The sequence below is a fragment of the Pinus tabuliformis genome, chromosome 3_1 (genome assembly GCF_031772625.1).
Source record: "Pinus tabuliformis cultivar Carrire ecotype Pingquan chromosome 3_1, CPIR1, whole genome shotgun sequence".
Taxonomy (NCBI): domain Eukaryota; kingdom Viridiplantae; phylum Streptophyta; class Pinopsida; order Pinales; family Pinaceae; genus Pinus; species Pinus tabuliformis.
Window position 1 is genome coordinate 349,933,429 of NC_142301.1, and position 26,260 is coordinate 349,959,688.

The 26,260-nt window shown below is 35.8% G+C and overlaps 1 pseudogene; it reads right to left on the minus strand.

The window, feature by feature from the left end:
• LOC149187158 (uncharacterized) overlaps positions 1-22,776 on the minus strand; it is a 47,692-nt pseudogene extending 24,916 nt beyond the window's left edge.
• Between the last annotated feature and the right edge of the window lie 3,484 nt (positions 22,777-26,260).

Below are 26,260 nucleotides of genomic sequence, written 5' to 3' on the forward strand. Positions count from 1 at the left end.
AAGAGGGTATGTCCTAAAAGAAATATCAAACGACAAAAAGAATAAAAAAAGATCAAAAAAGTCAAAAAATATGAAACACATACAAAAACAGATCATGAAAGTGTGCAAGTCTAAGTGCCACTACTTTTCACTTTACTATGCAAAATAATGGTTGTGTGCAGCTTTTCCTAAATGCCACAACCCATGAGTGTCAAAAGTTTAATATTGACTACTTCATGATTTAAATTTCATGTTTATAGATAGAGAATAAAGATCTAGCCAAACTGTTTAATCTTGGTAGATCAGTAGCTAGGTAGAGAAATAAAATGTGCTCATAAGCTTAATCTGAGCCATTGGATGATATAAGGTTAGAATTAGATAGTTTTCTTTTCAAAAGAAAGAGGAAATAAAGGGTTTGTTAGCTTAAATGCACCCAATAAAGTGAAGAAAAAATGTTAGGGTAAGTAAAGCGTAAGTAGAAGAAAGGTTGCAGAAGTACAAAATTGATTTAAGCATAAGCACATTTATCATGCTTAATCTTATGTTTCAGTGTGCAGGAGTAGTTATGAAAGTGAAAGGATGTTCACAAGCTCATTTAATTAACTTCCCCCCATTCCATTTCACCCACCACTACAAACTTACTAATTTCTCCATTATCCCATCATTTCTTAAGAAAATACCCTTTTCCCTTCATTTTGACCCTTACCCCTTGGTTTCACACATTTCCCTAGTGAATCACCCTCCAAAAATCATTTCCCAACCCAAAACCCCTTTTCCTATTGTGAAACCCATTCCCCTTTTAAAAAATCATTTTCTCCTTATTAATTTCCCTATTTTTCCTAAAAAACCCATAAAAACCCCTTATCCTAACTTTTATTCCCCCCTCCGCTTTATTTAATTAAACTCCACCATTCATGTTTTTCCTGACAAAACCCTTTTAACCCATAAAACCCCTTATTCTAAATTTTGTCTCGCCCTTGCTTTATTTTAATTAACTTTGCAAATTCACATTTTCTCGATATAAAACCTTTTAACCCATCACCCTTGTTGCGGTTAATAAATCTCTGCTATATTTTAACCTTGGTTCCATTGTATTAAACCTGCTTATTATATTTTCAACCCACATTTTATTCATTAAATTAATTACAAATCAATTGTAATTATCCCCCAGGCCCCACTAATCTTCGCCTGATTTACCTCCGTGCATCTCGACCGCTTGACAACCCTCCAATCACCAACTTCAAAATCCAATGACCCACATCCATATTGCATGTTCCCAATATTCGATAGTTAAAAGCCTGAGAGCACGGGAGATTTGTGGTTTTGCTCGGGTCCCTTTTGGCTATGTGGCAGCACCGGGTGAACTCGCATGCTCTCAAGGAAATACCACCTGATGGCCAAAAGCGGTGCGATGAACCTTAATACCGCCTCCCCGCTAAAGCCGAAACCACTCACTATGCATATTATGAAATTCCGTGCCAATTCTAGCCATTACCCATTAAAACACCGAAGACCCTCATTTTCACTCTTTTTGCTCGTTTTTTCACTAGAAAGTTGCCTTAGCCATTTGCGCCACCCTGAGCCTCTGCAACTGATTTTCACCATGGATTACCTCCCGAACATGCTTCGGACTCCGTCCACAGTTCTTCCCAATTCAAATACAGCCTTCGGTCACCTCCTCTCAGACCTGGATTTTATTAACGAATTGTTGTATTTTGCAGGTAATTAGAAGGCTAGGAGCTTGGATAAACATTTTTGATACTAGTTCCAAAACGTATTTACTCCAAGATTCGCAAGGAAAATGTATTCAAAAGCATTTATCGAGAAGGAAAAGACAATTATCACAAAGCAGAAGGAAACAATTTACACAGTAATGGTTAAAAGAAAGATAAAATCATTTTCACCACCACAACAAAACATTCTTACAAACTACTACCAAAGAAACATTTTGTATTCTACTTAGTAAAAATCATTTTTACTAAAAACACAGAAGCATGAAAGAGTGAGTAAGATTTACAATAAAATCTAAAAGTATAAGCAGGTCACAGAGCATGCATGGTGAAAGACTAAACAGAGGAGACAGATAAAGAAATACAGTTGAAAAAAAAACAAATGAAAGTGTATCACATGAAAGGTCATAAGTAAATATGACATCCAACGTGAATTCCAGACAACCAAGCAGCTTAAAATGAAAAATATCAGAGATTGAAAGATAATAGAACCTAAATAACAAGGACATCAAACAACAGTTCCGTAGCTGTCTCTATCTTCTTGCATGAAGATATTTCCTTTTCCTAGATTAGTTCTCAATGCAATTTGAGATATTTTATAAGTTATTTTCTATAAATATTTCATAATTTGAAGTATTCAGTGTGGATTTCTATAAATTTGTAGAGTTATTTTGATCTTAAACCTAAGGGTGATTGTACCAATTTTCAAGTCAATAGACTAGAGCAAGTAACAAAAATATTACACTACATGATTCATGAGATGAGCTATTGGAGTGAAGTATTTTCTTTGTCTGATTTTGTTACTTTTTTATGTGTTTCATAAACTTAAATGTTATCTAAATTTGAATGAATTAACTGGAAATTTAACTCAGAATTTGTTTAAGTATACTATGTTTTACACAGTTAATCATTTATATGTTTTCCTCTGATATCCATATTTGAGAACCCTTAATTTTTCTCCTGTCCCAGTTGATCTCTTTCATTGCTCTTCATGATCTGGCCTAGGGAACTCTTAATTTCTCCCTCGATCCGATTAGAAACCATTTCACCATCAAGCCCTTGAGATCTGTGGTAACTCCTCTATCTTGCCTTGTAGACACTATTTTTAGAACTTAATCCAATCTTGTTTGTATGATATTTGACCCCATAGCCCAATGGTAAAAGAAAAGCATTCTAATCTACGTAAGTGATCCCACTACCCAAATTCAAATCAAAAACCCAAGCACAATCATAACTAGCCTAAAATCAAGTAACTAAACAAAGTTAAATTAAAAAGAGAGAGCCCTCTCTGAGATTATGAAGGCTAGGTCCTAATCTCCAAAAGTGGTTTGTGGTTACCTCTATCATTTCTTTTTTTGACAACTTAGAAGAAATTTTAGAGTGATAACAAGACCCACTCATTCTTAATGAAATTTTCTACCAATTGGCAAATTTTGAAAAATAAGAGAGGTTTTTCATGACTTCATGCTTTATTTATACTTTTTTTGTTTATGTAAATGTATTCAAATATTTTCCTATAACACATAATCTAAATAGTGATGAGGGTCATGCATAATATTAGTATCTAGTTCTATGGAAGCACAAAGCTCCCTTATCCTATTATCAAGTTTATAATCCTTTCATTATGGAGCTCAGGAAGATGATATCTAGCCCAATCATGTATACATTCTCTCAAGAGACACTATCTTTTATTTTAGAGAAAGGTACTTTTCATGTGTAAATAAAAATTATCATACATTAAGATGTTCATCTTCGAAGGAAACCCTATACTTCTTACTTGTAATGTTCTAGATAATTCTTTGTAACATATATGTGCCACCAATATAAATCTAGGGTATATTTTTCCAATGAAGGAAGGAAGAATAATTTCATTCCATCTCCTATTAGAATTGTGGAATTCACTATAAAGTCCATTACTCACAGAGATGAAATTACATCTTATTTTAACACATTCAAAGTAAGACATGCCCATGCCGATAGAGGTTCCAATCCATAAGGAATATTGGCATCCCACAAACCTTTAGTTGGATGTAGTTCTATTTTTATTGTATCTCAAGATACAAAAGAAGGGGCGAGTGGTAACTAGAATCTTGATGAAAAATACAATGAAATCTATCCAACCATTGATTATGCTAACGCTTTGGTCAACACTAATGAGAAGAAAAATCATAGGGGAGAATCTACAACTAGTACTAATGCTAGTTCCACATGCAACTCATGAAGAAGCTCTTCAGTATAAAAAACCTAGTGTCAATTAAATGTTAATGAGAAGGAAAAGATTCATAAGGAAATGATAGAGATGGAGGAGATGGTAACCCTCCAATTAGGTTACTTGAAAGTAATCCTATAGTCTTTACAATCTTTAAGAGGAAAATATAATGAATTGGAAAAATGGCTTAGGAAGTTCAATACACTACAACACAAAAGGGGGTTTTAAGACAATATTTGAGTAAATTCCCCTAACATGAGACAAAATAAAACTTGTCTATTGTCTTAAATATTGTCTTTAAGCAGGTGTCTCAAATTAAATTGTCTTAAAATTAAATTGTCTTAAAATATTGTCTCTATAAAGACAATATATAACACAAGAATTTTTGTCTCTCTAGAGACAATTTCATTTTTGCCTCTCCAAAGACAATTTCATTTTTGTCTCTCTAGAGACAATAGTTGGAATTAAAGACATATTGTCTTTAAAAAGACAATGTCTTTGATCTTAACTATTGTCTCTCGAGAGACAATAAAAAATTACATTCAAAGATAATACATGATCACTTTTGTCTCTTTAGAGACAATATAAAATAATGAATCTAGAAAAATATCTCACCATTGAAATAAACCAATATTAAAAGTATTTAATTAAAAATAAATTACAATATCATTGATTAATTCTACCATTGAGCTAGAACCCTTTAAAGAATTATGTGAGAATTATGGTAGTCCTTGAAATTTCATATATAGGCATTGATTTTAAAACTAGAAATTACACCGAGAAGTGCAAAGGAATGCCGATAAAAGTGGGAATGTGGAAGCCAATAAGCAAGTGAAATATATGGAAAGTGTAATTACATAAAACTCAAAGACACCATATCAATCCATTTTACCCCACCTTTCTTGCCCAATAAAAGTTTTGGAGTACCTATTCCAACATTTTATAGGCTACTTGAAAAGAAAAAAAGAAAAAGACACAGAAACCAATGTGACCCGCAACTAGAAATTTATCAACAATTGCAATCTTCTTGGAAGGCAGTAGGTCAATATTACTCCAATCTTGAACTTTTCTTTTTTAAAACTTAGCTATTATCCATCCCTAACAACAAAACACTGAAAAAATACAACTGAAACACTATTTACTGAAGGACCTTCCCAAATAAGAAATAGTCTCCCCAAGATTCATAAGCTTTCATTTATGATTCAGCCAAGTAGGGGATTCATCTTGGCAAAAACAAAACCCTGATTTTTCCTTTCTAACAACTACTCTTGCTCCTTTTGCAAAAATGTCCCAGTAAAAATTAGTACCTTCCATAAACTATTGAATCAACGAATGTGTTAAATTTGAGCCATTTGCAAAGTGGAAATTTGGGTATATTACAATACATATCCTGAAATTTGATATCATATGGATAACTTACATAAGGGAAATAATGAAAATCTTTTACAAGTGAATTTTCTGAGGTTTAATTTCAATTCTCCAACACCTTTATTAGAGGTGGTAATACTTCAATATTTTCTCCAAAGAATATCTAAAATTCAAATAATGAGGTGGAGATTGCAAGTCACCTTTAAACTGGTGTTGATCACTCATTCCAGCGACTAAAATGGTCTATATATCAATGCATGTTTTGTACATAGTAAAAGTGGCCAACTTTTAGGAGCTCTTTTTGGTGGACAAATTCTTGAACTAGCTAGTGATCTTACAAGGGTGTAAAAGGCTTGACCTAACACTCAATCCATTCCCTACATCCCATCAACATCTAGCACCATTTTGTGATCTCTCTTCAAGAAGGTATCCAATCTTGCAAAAGCTAAATACCTTCCTAAGATTGTATCTAGATAAAACAAATATTGTTTCTCTTTTCTTTTGTGTTCGACAAAGAGAAGCAAAGAAACAGAATTTAGAAAAAACTATATTCTATAATGGTAATTGTGTCCTCCATCTCCAAGTAAAAAGATAATACAAATAAAAGAGAACTATAGGGCATGCAACTAGATCACAATAGTTATTGCCAACACCAAGGCTGGCACTACCAAGAAAATACAATTTTACATTACCCGTGTCTTCTCAGAAAGACTGATTGGGCTTTGGGGATGCTAATAGAGGTCTCTAACAACATCTCACTAGACAGAATCTGGATGTAACAATCATGCACAGAACAAGTAAAACAAAACAGTTCAACAAGCTCACTTATATGCATTGTTGGTAGTGAAGCAACATCTCAATTTAAACATACCATCCCTTTAACAAGCTCCATTTGACCCCTCCTGAATCTATTCTCCAAAAACCACTACAGGTTCACAAAGAAAATGATGATACCATAAGGGAGAAAATATATTGCTTCTCACCAAATCATTAAGACACAAGCTAAAATCAACAATACGATTTTGCATAATTGACTTGTATTCATTTGAAGTGAACACCATTCAATCACGAATTTTTACCTTAGCACAAAATACATGAAACCACTAACCATTAGTAGTACTCTTAAAACCACCACTCAAACCACCACATAGAGTAGAGTTCATACCACAACTAGGCATACCATGGTTAGCTACATTTGGATGCCTCATGCCTTGGAGTTGGTATTTCCAGTTTAAAGCTTCACATGGCTGACAATACCATCCTCCAAAAGAATTCCTTAAAATACCATAGTAATCTTGGTGAACTGCTACCTGCAATATAATGTTGACATGAAAATTTTAAGATACCCACTATAATCCACTATAACAATACTGTAGTAAATAGAGAGATAAAAATAAAATAGAGGAAGGAATAACTAGATTACCGAGTAGTAATTGTAAACACAAATCGTGTTTGATCGAGTAGATTTTGGAAATCTACAAATATCACACAAAAGAGATTCTTCTCTTGGTGAGATAGATGACACCTGGTAACAATCAAAATGCCTTTCCAATGGAACTTTTGCAACAAGGGGCTGGGACATTGCCTCTTTTACTAGCAACATTGTCTGAGAAGAACAACTTGGGCATCCAAAAGTAATATTCTCTTTATACAATCAGATAAATATTACTGGACAACTAAATGTATCAAAATAAATATGAAGAATCATGTGCTAAGCAAGTTATTTGATAAAAAAGTTTAACAGAGTTAAAAATTCCATTCATTGAAATCTAAATAGAAGCCTAGAACAAAGACTTCTAAAAAAAGATCTCAAATTTAGATGATTCAGGGTTAGGTCAAAACATGCATCTTATTTAACGCACTACAAAACAAACATTTTGGATGCATTGGAGTCATCAAAGATGGGGTCAATGATTTCTGAACATAGTTATTAATTTATGAAGCAAACAAACAATGTATATTATGAAACGAACAAATAGAATACATTTACCATTTTCATAGGCACTTGTGTATGCCTAAAATTTTAGTAAATTCCACTACTCCTACATGACACAATTATTTGATATTGACCACTTCACATTTAGAAAAAGATGATATTCAATTAAGACAGGCCATAATTTTGTTCATGACAGGAATGCCACTTAAAAATGAATAAATATTTTGTAAAATACATTCTTCAATATCAAACCATATAATCCATTGCCCACTATTCTGTGGCATCAGGTCAGTTCTCGGACAGGCATGACTTCAAGTAAACCTCAACTATCTTGGTTGAAACAGAGAACCAACTGCATCGTACAATGTTAACTATCAATAAAAAACAAAGTACAAGGTTTCGTCCCCATGCTGGAACTAGCTAGAAAGAAATATCTTTAAAGCCCCTCCCACTCGAATATTATTAGCTATAGATGATACAAATGAATTTGTGATATTCTTGGCCCTCAGATGTGTTTCTAGTTCCTCCTTATTTGCTGCTAATGAACACTAATAGGGGTTTTACCAATTTACACCACATTGTTGTGTGTTTGATGATGATCCTGTGTTTGTTGTGAAAGGATCTATCCTCACCCAAAGCAGGGAGAATATGGATGCAAGAATAATTGACCAAACAATAACTATTGTTGGTGTCTGGTTCTGGAGACCTATTAATCCCTTGAGGAATTGAAAATGATGAAAAATCACCCACAGAGAGAAAAACATTTTTCCAAACAATGAACCCCAAGATTGATAACCACTATCAATAGCTTGGGAAACACCTACTACTACACCAACGAGATTTACTACAAGCAAAGTAGTTGGAGGGACGAGAAGAATGGTCCACTTAAAAACATAACTCTGAGAAAATTCACCAGCTTCATATGAAGACATTGATGTGAGAGTAAAGTTTGTGTCAATCCCCGCTCGAACTTTCACTAACCCTTGAAAGACGACAAACAAATGTGCTCATACACCTCCAATAACCCAAAATTGCTCATTCCTGAACTATTCATCGATGCCAACTATACTCGAGCGTAGCCTCTAGAATAGCAGTTGTAAAAATGGAAATAAAATATAATATGAAGAACACACTTGCAAATTTGCTAATTTGCAGATCAAAATAAATATAAAAATCAAGGGAAAAATGTGAAGCTTCATATGAGAACAAAATCCAAAAAAATCTAAAAGACAGGTTGTATTAGATGTTAGTAAATCTTGATGAGATTAAGGTTAGTAAGGGTTGACAATCTTACCTCAGGAATGATAAACTTCCCTGTAAGAAGACAAATAGCTGGCAGGGTACAATATGCAACCCGTGGGACGGATGTGAGAGGATAAACTATGGTATTAATGTATGCTAGTGATCCAGGTGGCTCTAAAGAGACACACATGAGAAAGAGGGCTCAAAAATCAAGGTGCTCAGGATGACTTCAAACTAGGACCAAAGAATAGATCTTGTCATCTTGATCGTCGAGGTGTGAATGGTACATCAAACCGAGCTCGTATGAGGGAGAACGTGCCAGTCAAAGTTTGGTCAAAGTTGAACTGTGGGCCAGGTTTAAGTGTCCTACAGCTTGAACAACCCCGAGGCATGAACCTAGCTCCCAAAATTGGTTGAAATTGTTGCCTCGTTAGTTTGCCCAATGACCCTTATTTTCTAGAAGTTTCAAAACACCTCCCTCTTTATAAATCAAAAATAATTGTTATGAGGTGGCAGGCCACCACCCCCGCCACCCCAAAATTTGATAACAAATTATATTTATTATAAGGCCGACAGACCATAAGTCCCCGCCGGCCTAATCACCCTGAACCTTTAAACAACCATACCATATTATTAAACAATAACTATTATAAGGCCGACAGGCCACAACCCCCCACCGGCCCAAATCACAAATCACATCAAATATATATATATATATATATATTCTTGTTTAGGATCGGCGGCCATAACCCTCGCCGAACCTTCCAAACTATATATATGCCACATATATATATATTAACCATGTATATCGAGGTGGGCAGGCCATTGGTGGTGGACACGTCCCACACCCTATCGCTCTGACCCTTATATATATGCCGATTAATACGTGCCAATATTTGCGCCGATAAGGCCAATCACTGATATATATATATATATATATATATATCGGTGATACCCCTTGAATCGCATCGATATATATGTCGATGACCACGCCGATTGCCGATTTGGAATGCCGATCACCGATAATTAATGCAACGATAATGCAGGAGGATTAGGGGTCGGCTACCTAATGAGGACCCGGTCCCCATTAATGTATCATTTCGGTTTTCAAAAGGAACTATGTGTGTTATTTCAGGAGGGGTGGGATTTGATCCCTCGACCTCTCCCCAACAACTCCTATTATTTGCCATTATGCCAAACTGCTCACCTTGGTAAATCCACCGAAGATTTTTTATTTAAACTCAGAGTTTTTACTTCTGCACGTAGCTCGAGGAGGAAGAATGTAGGCACACTTTTCGAGGCAGTTAATTGATATTTTAATGCAGGAACCATGAATTTTGTAGGAGGGCAAAATTTTCACTTTGTCAGATCTTGACAATTTTTTTATGGTTTTTACACCTCTCGTCGCCACAAGCGCAACAGTGTTGTTAATTTCTTCATCAGAGTTCTGCATTTTTCGTCATTTTCAGAATGCACGTGGAACCATGATTTCAGCAAAAACAGGGCGTAGAACCATGAGCCATGAAATTTTCCCAAGGAGGTAAAATTTTGACATTTCAGAATATAGTTAAGTTTATACTTTTTTTTCATGGTTTTCCGCAAGGATCACAATGGCAAGATCAGATTCGCCATCTGAGTTGTAGATTTCTTGTCCATTCATGGAGCAGAATCTTTGAGGAATCCCAGGGGAATCTAAAAGATTCCTTGAGGCCAAAATTCTCAACTTCTCATAATTCGGATTTTGGACAGTCGATTCAACACTACTCGACACCACAAATATGATGGTGTCTTCAGATTTCTTATTCTCTCATTTCTTCTTCTAGTTACTTTTCTAAGTGCCAGTGCAGATGTCCACATTCATATGCGAGCAACCATATTCAAACGATCGATGCCTTGAGATCGATGGTCCGAGCAACTTCAGTAGTGTGAAATCCACTTTTTCAGATGACCCTTGGTTGTGAGGTATATGATATGTTCATGCACTTCTTCTTTCTGCATGATGTTGCACAAATCCTTGATTGATGTTGATGTAGGATCTTGTTTATTACATGTTGTCATGATTCCTTGCTTGATTTGATGAGGAATCTTCTATGTGATGTACTTGATGTCATAACTCTTCATGTTATGCTTTGAGATCCCTTGTTTTATGTTGTTGGGATACTCTTGTTTTCTTCATGCATGTTTTTTTTTAGATCCCTTTTGTGCCATGTTGGTGGGATGCTCATCATGCATGTTTTTTATGTCATACTGATAGGAGTCTTTTGATTGAGAGTTCCAGTTGTGGAATATATCTTAGAGCCACTGTTGCGTGAGGGCATTTTTCCTTTTATGACTGCAACATCATCCCTTGTGTACATCACCTTTATTGACAACACTTAATGTAGTGGCCTACAACATCTTGATATCCAGGCTCAAAGACGTAGTCCCTCCTGGATAAACTTTGTTATCAATGCTTAAGTTTTCATGTGTTCATGATTTCCTCGTTCCTCTTCTTCTTTGCATGCAGATGTATTCATTATTGTTCTTTTAAAATGCAATTTAACACATCACAAAAGTAAAAGGTATTGGAATGGTCCTTCTTCACACTCGGACCCAGATCAAGTGGTATCAAAGCAGTCTTTACGTGTATGTGAATTGCAGTGTGAACAATGATAGAGGATGAAAGAGAAATGTACGAGACCATGCTCAACATTTCCAAGAAAGTGGAAATTATGTATGAAACTCTACAAAAAGAGACAGAGGAAAAGGAGCGATTGAAGCTTCAGATACAAGCCACAGAAGAGGCCATGGATGAACTAAAGCAAAAGAAGCATCATCCTCAAACAGAGAACGATGAATTGAAGATGTGCCTACATGAAGAGAAATAGGAAAAACAAAATTTTCTATGACATCTGCAAGAAAAGGACAAGGCCTTGGAAAAGCTGCAACGTAACCCATGCGAGGTAAAAAGTAGTTCTCCATCTTCATGTATATTTCTTGATGATGATTTCACTATTTTTGAAAATCATACCACAAGAATTGGCTCCAAACTGTTGAAGAGAATGGGTATGAAGGAAAGGGCTTGGGCATTAATGGACAAGGCATTGTCAATCCCATCAAAGTAGAGGAATTACCCTATCAAGGAGGACTTGGGTATGTCAAGAAAGACGTAGGGGAATGCACTGAGACAGTTAGCAAACCACCAACAATGGATGATGAGCAGCCCTCATCAATTCTTTCCAAATGGAAAGAGGAGGTAAAAGATATTGATTTCCTTTCAGTTTCATCTTCTCATAGTATGATATCTGTTGGATATTTGGAGATCCCAATTATAGGGAAAAACATGAGGCTCCTTACAAGGATGAGGCACGAGGAGAAAGAAATTGGTGTTAATAACCAAGGCATCACTCAACCTTTGGAGGTTGTGCACGAACATCCATTTGCAGGCTTGAGGTACACTAAAGGAGAGTGCTCGAAGGTGTTAGATTCCTCCGAGACATCATCGGGGAAAGAGTGTGATGGGAAAGCATCCCCATCATCCCGTGGCAGTTTCCATTGCAGGGAGAGAGCTGAGGCAAGCTCTCATTGCCATACTGACATCAGAGATAGTAAAGGAAGGTATAACCACTTTCAATCTTCGAATGTTAATTTTGATTATGATCATGTTGTTAATAATGAATGAAGATCAAGGCATCAGAAAACATGCACCTTTTTTGGTTTACATAACCATACCTTTTCTAAGTGTTGGAAAAGAATGGCAGCACTCATGTGGTGTGAAAAACCCTCTCAACAACATGAAAGGAAATAGGTTAAGTAGATATGGAGGAAGAAAGCCTACAACAGTCATTGCGACGGAAATGGCCATCAAAGAGCCACTTGTTGGAGGCTCCGTCCAAAGCAGCGCCTTAAAGATAAAGCGTCGGTGCATGAACCAGGAAGAGAAGTTGTTCGATGAGAAAAACCACCTCATGGAGGTGACCCATTCACATTGATCAGTGAAAAATGGTTTCTAGACATGCTGTCATTTCATTTTCATTCTTTTGTAAATCATTTGTTGCATTTTAAAGTGTAAAAGTGATGATGTGTTTTCCATCACTTGTTCAACAACAATGATGTTTGGTCATGTTTTGAGTCCTATTTTACACCCTGAAAGTGATGTTATGTTTCCATCACTTGTCAAAACAATAGTGTCTGGCCTTATGTATGTAAATCATGTGTTGCAGTGATGATGTGCTTTCCATCACTTTTTGAAGCAGCCATGATGGGTTCGCCTTTTGTCATAGCTGAGGTTTTGCATCCATATTGTTGTAAACTTAACCACTGAGTATGTCTTCTGAACTCATGGCAAGTGTGGGATGTTTGGGTCTTTAGCTGGTCATGTCATTCAAGCACGTAATTTGCGAAACAATGTACTACATGTTGCAGAAGTAGCAGGTGTTGGCTTGTTGCTTAAGGCTCCGAAGAACAAAGGTGAAGGAGATGGAAGCAAGACCTTTTCAGGATGCTTGTGATGTAGAAAGGGTACAAAGAAAGTTGCATATTATCTTTTCATGCTTTTGGAGGACCAAAAGCTCCTTAGTGGAGAGGATTGATCCAGGTGGCTCTAGAGAGACACATAGGACAAAGAGGGCTCAAAATTCAAAGTGCTCAGAATGACTTCAAACCAAGACCAGAGCATAGAGCTCATCATGCTGATCGTGGAGGTGTGAACGATTCATCAAACCGAGCTTGTATGAGGGAGAACGGGCCAATCAAAGTTTGGTCAAAGTTGGGCTGTGGGCCAAGTTTAAGTGTCCTACAACTTGACCGACCTCGAGGCATGAATCTAGCTCCAGAAATCAGTTGAAATTGTTGCCTTGTTATTTTCCCAATGACCCTTATTTTCTAGAAGTTTCAAAACACCTCCCTCTTTATAAATAAAAAATAATTGTTATGAGGTGGTAGGCCACCACCCCAAAATTTCATAACAAATTATATTTATTATAAGGCCGACGAGGTATAACTCCTCGCTGGCCTAGTCTCCCCAACCCTTTCAACATCCGTTGCATATTATTAAACAATAACTATTATAAGCCCTACGGGCCACAACCTCCCACCTTCCCAAATTGCAAATCGCATCAAAAAACAAAATATATACTTGTTTAGGATCGGTGGCCATAACCCTACCGAACCTTACAAACTATATATATTCCGCATATATATATACATACATATATATATATATATATATAATATATATATATATATATATATATATATATAGATATATATATATATATATATATATATATATATATATATATATAGATATATATCTTAACCATGTATATTGGGGTGGACGGGCCATCAGCGGTGGACCCAGCCCACACCCTATCGCCTTGAACCTTATATATATGCCGATTAATACGTGCCGATCTTTGCACTAATCACTGACACATATGTTATCGCGTCGATTTTATCACCGATATTACATCGCCACGATACATTAAATTGCAATAATTTAATTGGCACCGATCAGGACGATTGCTGATATATATATCAGCTATACCCCTTGAATTGCGTTGATATATATGTTGATGACCACGTCGATCGTCAATTTGGAATGCCGATCGCCTATGTTTATGCACCATATATATATCGTCATTCCTATCAAGGTGCCAATCACTGATAATTAATGCGCCAATAATTTGAAAGGATTAGGGGTGGGCCGCCCAATGCGGACCTGACCCCCATTAATGTATCATTTTGGTTTTCAAAAGGATCTATGTGTATTATTTCAGGAGGGGTGGGATTTGATCCCCCGGCCTCTCGTCAACAACTCCTATTATTTGCCATTATGCCAAAGAGCTCACCTTTTGTAAATACATTAAAGATTTTTTATTTAAACTCAGAGTTTTACTTCTGCACATACTTCGAGGAAGCATAATGCATGCATGCTTTTCTAGGCAATTAATTAATATTTTAATGCAAGAACCATGAATTTTTCAAGAGGGCAAAATTTTCACTTTCTTAGATATTGACAAATTTTATATGGTTTTTACACCTCTCATCACCACGAGTGCAACAGTGCTATCTGTTTCTTTAGTATAGTTCTACATTTTTCGGTCATTGTCAAAATGCACGTGGAACCATGATTTCAGAAAAAACAGAGAACAGAACCATGAGCCATGAAATTTTTCCAAGGAGGTAAATTTTGACATTTTAGAATATAGTAAAGTTATACTTGTTTTTCATGGTTTTCTGCAGGGATCGCAATGGTGATATCAGATTCGCCATCTGAGTTGCAAATTTTGAGTCCATTCATGGAGTAGAATCTTTGAGGAATCCTGGGGGAATCTAAAATATTCCTTGAGCCCAGAATTCTCAACCTGTCATAATTCAGATTTTGGACAGTCGATTCAGTGCTACTGGATGCCACAACACTGATGGTGTCTTCATATTTCTTATTCTCTCATTTCTTCTTCTAGTCACTTTTCTAAGTGCTAGTGCAAATGACCACATTCATGCGCGAGCATCCATCTTCATACGACCGATGCCTTGAGATCGATGGTCTGAGCAGCATCATCAGTGTGACATCCACTTCGTCAGATGGCCCTTGGTTGTGAGCTATATGATATGTTCATGTACTTCTTATTTCTGCATTATGTTTCACAGATCCTTAATTGATGTTGATGGAAGATCTTGTTTATTACATGTTGTCATGATTCCTTGCCTGATTTGATGTGGAATATTCTATGTGATGTACTTGTTGTCATAACTCTTCATGTTATGCTTTGAGGTCCCTTGTTGTATGTTTCTAGGATACTCTTGTTGTCATCATGCATGTTTGTTTTTGAGATCCCTTTTGTGCCATGTTGGTGGGATGCTCATCATGCATGTTTTTTATGTCATACTGATAGGAGTCTTTTGATTGAGAGTGCCGATTGTGGAATATCTCTTAGAGCCACTCTTTCTTGAGGGAATTTTTCCTTGTATGATCGTGACATCGTCCCTTCTTTACATAACCTTTATTGACAACACTTAATGTAGCTGCCTACAACATCTTGACACCGGGGCCCGGAGACGTAGCTCCTCCTAGACGAACTCCGTTATCAATGCTTATGTTTTCATGTGTTGATGATTGCCTTGTTCCTCTTCTTTTCCGCATGCAGATGTATTCATTAATGTTCTTTTAAAATGAAATTTAACACATCACGAAAGTTAAATGTCTTGGAAGGGTACTTCTTCACACTCGGACCTGGATCAGCCAGCCTATGCAATTGGTGTAGCCATACCAAATTGGACAATGCCTTCTCAATAAAATTTCAATAGAAGCTAGGGCCCATCAGAACACTTGATTCAAATGACCTGAAAGATTGATTGGTGCAAATCCCTTGAATGTAGGATGTACAAGCATGTAGTATATTGAAATCCAGCCTCGAGCATGCATTTTAAACCCAGTCAAAGTACCTTCTGTGACAGAACCGTAATCCACCAAATTTGCAAAAAATATGACAACCCGTTCATATTATATCTTTGCTTTAAGAATAGTTGCCTGGTGCTTGGTTTCCTCAACAAAATTTTTCCTTATTTTGAAGAGAATTTATGCAAATTTAGGAAAAATGTTTATACAAATTCACTATAGAAAAAACTAATTCAATGAACGAAAAAAATCCACAGCATCATCAAATAGATGTAGATCCACCTCTACTCACACTCTCTTCCCCATTCTGACTTGTCTTCATATCCACAGCTAATAACATGAATGGCTTCTTTCAATAAAGAAGCATGATTCGCAGATTGTGGAAGACCACCATTTTCCATGAGGTTAGATTGAATAAACACTAGTGATTGACCAAATATTTTCTATAAGCTCCTTTGGGACATGAGCAATTATTTCTCATCATCAAATCTTGCAATACGCAATTTCAATGAAGGGTGAGCGCGAACAATGTTTAAGGGTAAATGAATTGTCAAAAAATACAAATCACTAGTTTGGACATGGATTCACCTTCAACGCCCTCTTCTATGTCTTCCAAACTAAAGATGGGTATAGTTGATTTAGTTTGATTGCTTCTCTTCTTATCATCATCATACCTTTTGTTTGATTTTATGCTCTTCTTTCTAGATCGCTAGCAACATCTCAGAAATCATGTTGGTTCAAGATCCTTCTCAGTGAGAACAAGATCATAACCATAGAGTGCTTGTTTATTAAAACACCACCCTGTACCCACATAAATAGGCCCTTGGATACCATCGAAACCTCTCAAGGGGATCTGCAAAGATTTGAAAATTAATATGCCAAGTTGAAATTATATGAAAATTTTATAATTTCATATAAGAAAACATTTTGGGTGTTGATCAATGATTACATCAAAGAACACAATGTTACGATTAGCATATCAATCGTGTCGATCTCTGAGAAAACTATACATAGCAAGTTTTCTTCCCAAGAACTAGATCCATTAGAAAACAAATTGCCTCACAAATAGCTTTGATGTTGTTTATATAATGATCGCAATCAAGGTTCAACTGAAAGAGGCAATTTGTGATGACAGTAGACACTTAGACCTATGTGTTACAATGAATAACAATCATCAGTGTCAGTATAATAATTAATGAATTTCATATAAGGAAATGAACAGAAAAAGAGAGATGTGTACATAGCTAGGAATATACCGATGCATTCATTGCACCGAATTTCTTGTGGTGTTGGAAACCATGCCTCTTTTCATGGGATACATAAATTAACCATGGCAATTCATTGCCAGAATTGTCAACTCCCCCTGATTCAATCACTAATGGTGGTTGCAGAGCATTTTCAAATGGTGTGCTAGTAACAACCTTATCATTATCTTCTGTAAGCTCACGTTTTGTCAATGGTGTAATACATTTTGGTCCAAATAATGTGTATAAGCAAGGAGATATATCATGGCCCTCAGTATGTCCAAGCGTCTTTAGTAATGTGTCCAAGGATTCCATCGTCTGTTCTAGTGTAGGTGATGACAAATTCTGTGAAACAAATTGTTTACTTATCTCCTAAAAGGAAAAAATTAAAAAACGCCATACATACAGTGCACCAACTGTGTACTATGTTCCTTAAGATTAATATGACAAAGACGATGGAAAAATATGAATTTCATACATAATTTAGCTTACCTTCTTAGAATCCTTTGTTGCTGTTTCATTTTCTTTGTGTAGATTCTATAGCTTCCATGAAAGAAGTTGTCCCACTAGCTCAACATAGCTCTCCTTAAATGAACTGTGCATAGCCTCATCACTTCCTATGGATTGCCTTGGCTTGTAAACATAAATTGCATCTCTAGTTTTCTCTATGCTTCCATTACGTTTTGAATTCATCATCCTTTTGGGAGGTGTAGCATAGAATGACTCTGGCAGTTGTCCTTGTAAGTCCAATTGCAAAGTTTGCAGTCTATTGTGCAAAGTCAGTATTCTATCTACAAGTTTGGTGCTTTTTGAATGCCCTTTACTAGGAACATTCATATCAACCAAAATAGTAGAACCCTCAGCTACTTCTCCAAATTCTATAGGATTTTCTGTGAGGAGAATATTTTCAGAATGCTCTGTCCCTTCCAAAACCGTAGCATCCTTCTCCATGACAAACACATGGTGTCCAAGTGGGACATGCAGTGAAAAATATTCAGTCTCTGATGTCACATCATTTTCTATAAGCTCAAGCTTTTTCATTGGGGTATCATATTCTTGTCCCTTAGCATGTTCAAGCCTCTTCAATGGCTTATCCAAGGAAAGGTTCTGATTGCACACATCCTTGTCCTCTAGAAGAGATTAATTCATACTTAAACAAGGGGATATATTGTAACTTTTTCTAAGCTCTAAACTTTTGGATGGAATACTGGAGTCCAAGCCAAATAAGGTGCTTAAACAAGGCGATATATTATATCCCTCCATAACCTTAGGGATCCTCAACGGAGTATCCAATTGGGAAGGTTCCTGATTGCTCACCACAATAGGTATATTTTTTCTAACTTTGAAATTCTGGTCTATCCAAATTCCTGGCCATTGTTTCCCTCAATTTTGGTAGGGTCAATCAATCCCTCATGTTTTCCGTTGTTGTCCATATCAAACAATTGTTCTCTAATTGGACTTGCATTAGTTATGACATCAACAATAAAAATGCTTTCCTTGCATGCTCCATCTTCAACTTCATTCTTTTCCACAACTATATTATATCTGTCTGTAACCTTAGGGGTCTTCAAAGGATTATCCAATTCGTAAAGTTCCTACTTGCAGGCAGCTTCTTTAAAAATCTCTGAGATATTTTCTAGAAGAGAATCATCAATACCTGAACAAAACAATGCATCATTACTCTCCATCAGCTTGGGCTTATCTAATGGATCACTAAAGTCCAGTCCAAACAAAGAATTCAAGCAGGGAGATATATCAAGGCCTTTTGTAAGCATAATAATCTTCAATGGAGTATCCATGTTAGAAGGTTCCTGGTTGTTGGCCATTGTGTCTACTGTCACAAGTTTTATATTTTCTCCAACTGTGAATTCTTCTGTCTCTTCAGCTCTATTGTGTATAGATTGTTCTTCCTGGTCATCCTCTTTTCCCTGAATTTTGTCAAGGGCAATGAATCCCTCATGTTTTCCATGGTTGTCCATATCAAACAATTCTTCTTCAATTTGACTTGCATCGCTTATTCCATCAACAATACTAATTCTTTCCTGATATGCTTCGTCTTCAACTTCATTCTTTTCCACAGCTACATTGTAAGATCCATGTTCCACTTGATCACCATCTGTTAAGGGAATTTGAACATTCTTGGTGATCTGCTCAACTACATATTCCTCCTTTTGAGGAGTTTAACCATACAACTCATTGAGGTTATAAAACTCATTTCCATTGTCTGAAAAGTTGTCTTGATGCACTTCATGCTCTGAAGCTGGAATGTTCTCATATGTTCTTTGAAGTTCATTGGACATATCTACCTATTTAGGATTTTTCACTTTCATCCAAACTACATCAGGAGGGACATCATTTTGCTTTTGAAAGATGGTTTCTTCAACATCCTGAGTTTCAGCCATTGAAGCAAGTTCATAATGATCCTCTCTTTGATATACAGAGTCATGAAATCCTTCGCTATTTTTGGGATCACTCAATTTATCTTCTTGAGCTTCACCATTAACCAGTGAGATGTGACTTTGTTGACCATCATTTAGAACTAAAAGCTCCTCTTCACTGCATTCCCCAGGCTCGTGACCTTAACTATATGATGCTAGCTATGATAGATTTTCTAGAGACAAAGCCTTTGGCAGGAATTCGAATTGATGATAACCGTTCAAATTGTCTGCATCAAATTGAAGCTTATTTTTTAATTCTGGAGTGTTGCCACAATCCATTGATTTACCTTCATAAGATTCATTCTCGTAAATCTATTGGCTATCATCTTCCTCCTTTTGAGGACCATTCAATTCATCAAGGCCAAAACACACTTTGCTTTTGTCTGAAAAATAAGACTTGATTTCATGAGCTTCATCCTTCACAGTCTCTTGAGCTTCCTCATTGTCGTTCTTAAGAGATATAGTTTCTTGAGCATTCTCAGTTTCACTCATGGAAAACTGTTCAATTTTCTCTTATTTTTCAACTACAAAGACCTATTACCCTTAAATGGTTTTTGAATCATTCAATTCATCCTCTAAACCTTCATCATTAACAAGTGATATGGGATTTTCCTGAAGATACTCTTCACTGCATTCTTCATCGGCTTGAGCTTCACCATTTGATGCCTATTGCACTGGACCTTCTAGAATTTGATCCTCTACTAACAAATTACCTTTTTTCTTACCTCCAATTCAATCCGCAATCTGCTCTTCATCGGCAATTTCTTCAGCAATGTCCAAAGCATGTGATTCATCTTCATTATTTATGTCTCCTAGTAGTGGACTATCTACCAAATCTACATTTGAAACTAGAATATTCTCTTCCATGCCATAGTGTCCAAGCTCTGGCTTTTTGGATGCAGTACTATATTCCAATCCGAAAAAAGTGACAAAACAAGGAAATATATTATATTTGTCAGTAACCTCAGGGGTCTTCAATGGAGTATTTAACTAGGTCATTTCCTACTTATAGGCCTCTTTTGTAAGACTCTCTAGGTGTTTGTCTAGTACAGAATCATCGATTCTTGAACAAAGAAACATGTCATAGGTTTGGGCTTGTTTAAAAGTGTACAAGAGTCATTACATCAAAGGGAACAAGACATCAATACTATCATTACTGAGACAATCCATATTTTATCTGGAACAAAATCATACATACCTTGATGAGGGAACACATTGTTATAGTCTACAAAATCGATTGAAATTTCTAACTCTCTTTCAAGAATAGAATCATTTATACCTGAACAAGGGAACATATCATTATTATCTAGAATCTTGGCTCGTTTAATTTGTTCTAGAATTATTGGAGTAGATCATTACTGGCTGGGTTGTGTTTGATGGAGTAAAATGACTTATAAATGTGGACAAAACACATAATTACTATAAATATAGAGGAAACCCATATTTTTTCTTGAAGAATAATACCTAAACAAGGGAAAAAATCAGTAATGTCTTCATAATTTATTTTAGTGTGAATATTCTCCTCAGCCGTGACTTCTTTTTCAAGAACAGATTCATCCATACCTGAACAAGGAACACATCATTACTATCAGTAAGGTCAGGCTTGTTTAATGGAGTACTAAAATCATTATAGCAGAGGGAACACATCATTAATCTTAATACTAGGGTAATTAAAATAGAGTCAAGGCATACCCAAACTTGTAAACACATCAATACTGCCTTCAAAATTGTTTGAAGAATCAACAATTTCCTTAGTCGTGTCTGGTTCTATTTCATTATAATTGCATGGACATCTTAATTTCTCCCTTGAAGTGTCACTCTCTATTTGTGTGTGGACATGAATCCCATTAACCTTGTAATTAGATGACTCACCTGCATGCTGGGAAACACTAGGCATTGGCTCAGACATACTACATACACTATCCACTTTCGAACCATACAATTCATCAAGGCCATAAAACTATTTGTCATTGTCTGAATAATGAAATTTGTCTTCATGAACTTCATCCTCAATAGCTGAGTTATGAGCTTTCAGACTAACATATGAAACTCAAATATTATCATAAGCTTCTTGAGGTTAATCATATGATAAATGAATTAGTTGATGATCTCCAACTTTTAAATAAATTGCATCAGACAACATGGGACAACCATCATTTTGGCTATTGTTATAATTCTTATGTGATCTTTGTTTTTCATCATCGTGAGTTTCACTTTTGGAAACCTATTCAATTTTCTCATCTTTTTCAACTATATGATCTAGATATCTTTCAATTGCTTCTGAATTCTTAAACACATACTCGTGAGTTTCATTGTTAACAAGTGAGATGGGATTTTCCTAAATAGAAGTAGTTGAAATATACTGTATGGTGCATTCATCACAATCTTGAACTTCAGTAGATGATGCCTGTTGTGGTAAAATTTCCAGAGCTTGTTTCTCACAGAGAAGTTTAGATTGATCACCCTCATTCCAATTACCTACATTAGCAATCATGTTCATTCAAATTCTTGGTTGCTGCTGAAATCCATTGATTTAGATTTATGATATTTGAGAAGTAAGATAAAGTCCATTCACATTCTTCATTGTTGTCTAGTTCATATTTAAAAAGAAACTTGTTATTTTGCAAACTAACCAATTATCATCAGTTTAATACTTTACTAGCACATGGCCATTCTGCATACCTGCAATGGAATCTTCAATCTTTTCTTCATCGACAGTTTCTTTAGCAATGTTGAAGTCATGCGATTCATCTCCATCATCTGTATCAACAAGAAGTGGATTATCAATTTGCAAATCTATATTGAAACTGGAAACTTCTCTTCCACACCATATATTTCATTACTTAAGAAGCAAGTAATTAATATGCACACAAGCATCTAAAACTTGATTCTTCTCTTTTACATCACTCTGGTCAATTAATAATTTTATTTATTCAAATTCTTGGTCACAGCTGAAATCTATTGATCCAATTTGATGGGATTTTTCAAGTAAATCAGTTCAAACCCCAAATGAACATAGTTGTCCAGTGAAATCCCAAGACCAGTTCAAGATTATGTTGTTATTTATTTGGTTTAATCTTCAATCCTATAATTAGCAAAGCTCACTGATATTACATAAATAATTCAAATACCTGGTTGATTGGGATCAGCATAGGGGACCGAGTGAACACGCTTTCCATCTCCACTACCAGTGACTTGCACATGCTTGGGGGAGACATCTTGAAACTCCCCAGATGGAAAGTGTGTCATAAACTCAGTATTGAATCCATTTGCCCATTCAAAAACAAATTTTAAATAATAAAAAATTACAACCTTAACCATAACCATAATCTTATAACCAAAATTAAAAATCAAAACATAAAATAATTAATCTAAAGCACATAAAAATCAGTTTTTGGAATTTCGGTCATGACATAGCCTATAAGATCCTATGATACTAACGAATTTGAATTTAGTCATCTATGTAGTGTCGATACTCATGCCCAACCAGACCATTATCGACCATGCTTTGATTTATAACTAATAATGGCCCATCTGAAAAGCTATTACCCCTATTTTTTATTAATGGGTGTCACCATATCAATATTATTGAAAGAAGTCAACACTATGAGATAAACATTCATTTATGCCTGCTGGATAATCGAGTCTAAAATAATGCAAAGAAAACTAGGCTTATGGCAACAATTTTGAAAAGGCTGCCACTGGCAGATTTGAAATAATTGTCAGATGGAAAATCTGTGAAAAAGACTCAGAAGTGACTCCACCTCATCTAATAGTAATTTCAAGTGGTCAATGGCTATTTTAGTTCAACATAGAGTCCCATGCCTAAATTTATTAGGCTAAGGCTTTTGGCAAAGCAAAAAGAAAACTAAGATGCATTGAAAATGATTGGATGGGATGAGATTAAGTCAAGTGAGTTGAGTTGAAAGGTCAAATAACATAGAAAATAAAATTGAGCTATAAACAAATTCAAGCAATCCATGCTTGAAATCTTTTTCAAAGTTGTGTTGCTACTGCAAAGATCTATGCAAAGAATGAAGCAAAACTATTTAAAACAAACATTAAAAAGGACGATTACTTTATAACCATTTTCCTTATTGAGAGAACCATAAAAACCAAAGTGAAAATATTGCCATATATCTCTGTCACAGATATTACATAATCAACTTCATACGAAAGTAAACTTTAAATAAAATATAGAAAACCTAATACCAAATGGTTACTAGTCTAACCACAAACTTCCAGCAATCACCATAAGGGCATTTGAAGTTTTAACATAATTTCTTGCTATCCACAATATTAATCACAAGATGTAGCTAAATTGTGATAAAGGCCAAGGAAGCAAGAGCATGTGTAGATTTCACTGAGCAACGATTTAACACAACAATTTAAATGACTATTAATATACAAGCATTTTCCTTAATGAGTCAACCATGGAAGCCAAATCCAGAACATTGCAATAGATATTTGTCACAAATGACTTGCACATGCTCAGGGGAGACATCTTGAAACTCCCAAAAAACTGCCAAAAGGCATTACAATTACAATTACAATTAAATCCATACAAGCTAAATTGATTGTAAACAATAGCCCATACAATCACATTTCAATTCCCAATTCCAACCGCAGATGTAGCTAAAGGAGAATGACAATGCAGTTTTCTCATAAGTTATTAGACACTATACGGTTGACTATTTCTAAGAAGAGGAATTGGAGTCTCAGGATCCGTCTTGAAGAGGTAACTGAATCGATCTCCTCCCCTCACCCATGCATCTGCCACTGCATCATCGCTTCTGCTCTTTGTTGCCTGTCATATCTTCCACCATGAGTGTAATTGAACTCATTCTCCAAATCATCAACATTCTCTTCTTCCTCATCACCTTCCACTCTTGGAATCCCTGTGGAAAAATAGCCAATATTAAATACAGCTATAAGTTACTACCCAGACGTTGCTAAGCAGACAACCAATAGGACTAAAATGCCCATAATCCCGATCTGCAAAAATGCCACCATCATTTGTGCAGTATATCCTTTGTGCAATGTGGGGTTTCCATGAATTCCTAAACACGAAATATATATATAGATATAGATATAGATATAGATATAGATAGATGCTGACCTTTGTGTCTCTTGTATTTAGTCTTGGATTAAGGACAAGACTAGTTTCCATCCTTACTCTCATATTCATACCAAGGCCTACAAACTGGGAATCCACACTCATTGCATGCCACAAAGAGCAACCCATTTACTGTCACACCAACATTATCTCCACAGATATGGCACACGTGGCCGCTCGAGTGCTTCAGAGGCTTCACCCGCACACCAATAAACACCTAGTCTCAATTACAAAAACCAAACAATCAAAAGTTGAAAAATCAAATATACAACTTGGGCAACTCTTCTCTATGCTTCTCTGCTAAATCAGAAAGACCATTGATATCGAAATATAAGATCATGTTAAGGTTTTAACCTAGTCAACCATTCATCAGTCTTTAATTCATGGGATATGAGTTTATAAATCTTGTAAGCTTGCATTGTATTAGCATTATTATTTAATACCAAAAGAGAAGGCCAATTGAGTTGTCTCGTGTGCTCATGATAATTGTTCCATTCTCATTAAATTGCACTGTCAGCTTATTGTGTTTATTTTTATCCTATTTTAAGTCTCAGTTCAGTTCAGCTTGGACTTTTGGGAATCCAACTGCCATAATTTTTCTAAGCTATTATCGGACCAAAAATCAACGCAATGTCATTTCTCAATTGCACTCCCAAGCCTAATCCCTATCAGGGGTTCTCTAGAACAAGTTATAATGTAGGACTATTTTCAACCGAAAATACGAAGTGGGTACTCTGATAAAACTAAAATGAAATGTCCCAAGTAATATATTTTTAGATTCAAGTCTAAAATTTTCCATCTAGCATTACCTCTGGTTAAAACCTAACATAAAAACTAGAAACGCAGGCCAGATATGCCCCAAAATAGTGGAAGAAAAAACTCAAACTCTATAGAAGCAAGAGAGGGCTTAATGTTGTTCTGCTAAGCTTCCCATTGCTCAAATCTTTAAAAGTAAAAGAAATCACAGGAATCCCACATCTATTAACAATCTAAGCTTAATTCCTTATGAAAATCTAAAAGGATACTCTTAACACCCCAAGAAACTATCCTAGGTTGTATATCAGAGATGCTCGGGAACATTACAAACCCAACAAAAATGTTGTTAAATAGTGGATGAATGTAAGAAATGCTGCATTTTCAAGCCAGATAACCACTCCTACTATACTTATCCCCAGACATGGGTGAACACCCCCAAACTACAAGGCTTTCTACCACCAATTACTCACAGTTTTAGGGAAAATGTGAACATGGAGAATACTGATCACACCAGCAGATGCACAAGACCCTGAGATGGCCAGCTGCAACCAGTTAAAAGGTCTGTCAATCTATTTCTTAATGCACAGACAGGATGACAGCTCTCTGGCATTAAAACAACAAAAACTTGCACACAAATTCAATGATACATCTAGATTCTAACACAAAGGTGGGATGACAGCCCTTCTAATGCTAAGCATCAACAACACATGAATAAATACATAACAGGCACAACCTGGAACAAAGAAGAAGAAGTGGAAAGTCAGCAATCAGCAACAAAAGAAACTTGTATTAGCTGGAAATGAAGACCAGAACCTACAGGTGTTACAATAGTTGTGCAGTCTCCAGAAGTTGAAGTTTACA